This window comes from Halyomorpha halys, unplaced genomic scaffold, assembly GCF_000696795.3.
Source record: "Halyomorpha halys isolate HHAL.00 unplaced genomic scaffold, Hhal_1.1 Scaffold1082.1, whole genome shotgun sequence".
Classification (NCBI taxonomy): domain Eukaryota; kingdom Metazoa; phylum Arthropoda; class Insecta; order Hemiptera; family Pentatomidae; genus Halyomorpha; species Halyomorpha halys.
In genome coordinates, this window is record NW_027112707.1 from 99,306 (window position 1) to 100,241 (window position 936).

The following is a 936-nucleotide window of genomic DNA, read 5'->3' on the forward strand; positions in this document are numbered from 1 at the left end:
TTTTGGATATTTTGTCTATACTATATATTTTTGGATATTTTGTCTATACTATATATTTTTGGATATTTTGTCTATACTAACGCGTAGCATTCTGTTAATCTGAGTTTTCAATTCAATGAACTCACACTTGGAGCTAGTTTTGTGAACCAGTATCCAGAAAATATTTGGATATAAAAAAGTAAAAATACAAAATACCGCAAAGTAATAAATAAAATAAAAAAATCCACTACATAGAACTATAGATACATGGCATGCTCTCAATGAGTAATCATGTTATTACAAAAACTATATATTTGTGATCTACATATTCATTTACAGTAGGATGCCGCTTAACCAACAGTTAAGCTCTACTCAACTCTACGAATTAACCAACAGTTAAGCTCTACTCAACTCTATGAATTAACCAACAGTAAAAATAAAGAGCTTACAAGACACTAAATTCTATAATACACCATAAAATAACAGAGTTTATGTTTAATACTGAAAACTTCTATCTTCTAGATCTTTCACACTTAAATTAAATCACATATTTAAAGAATTAAAAAAAAATTATTTGTGAATAATATGGACTATTAAATTCGTTCAATAAAACTACCTTCAACACTAAAACCCTAATACATCATCATTTAAAGTAGAGTAAATTTTCTAAAATTTGAGTCCAAAGTCGGGCTGTTTGCATTCGGTAGTTCCCGAGATATACGTTTTTAAAAAGCAAAATTTTATAAAAAAAAAAAAAGTACTGAAAAACTAGTAGTTTCTGAATTTATTTTAGGAAATCAATACCTCAGGAACCATTAGACGTACTGAAGTCTATTAGGACTCAAATTAAAGCTAGTTTAATGGAGTGTAAAGAAGTTTATTACCTTTACCTTCGTAGGAATAGTAATTTTCATGATATTTGCTAAAATAAATTGATTTCTAGTTGTTCGGACAATA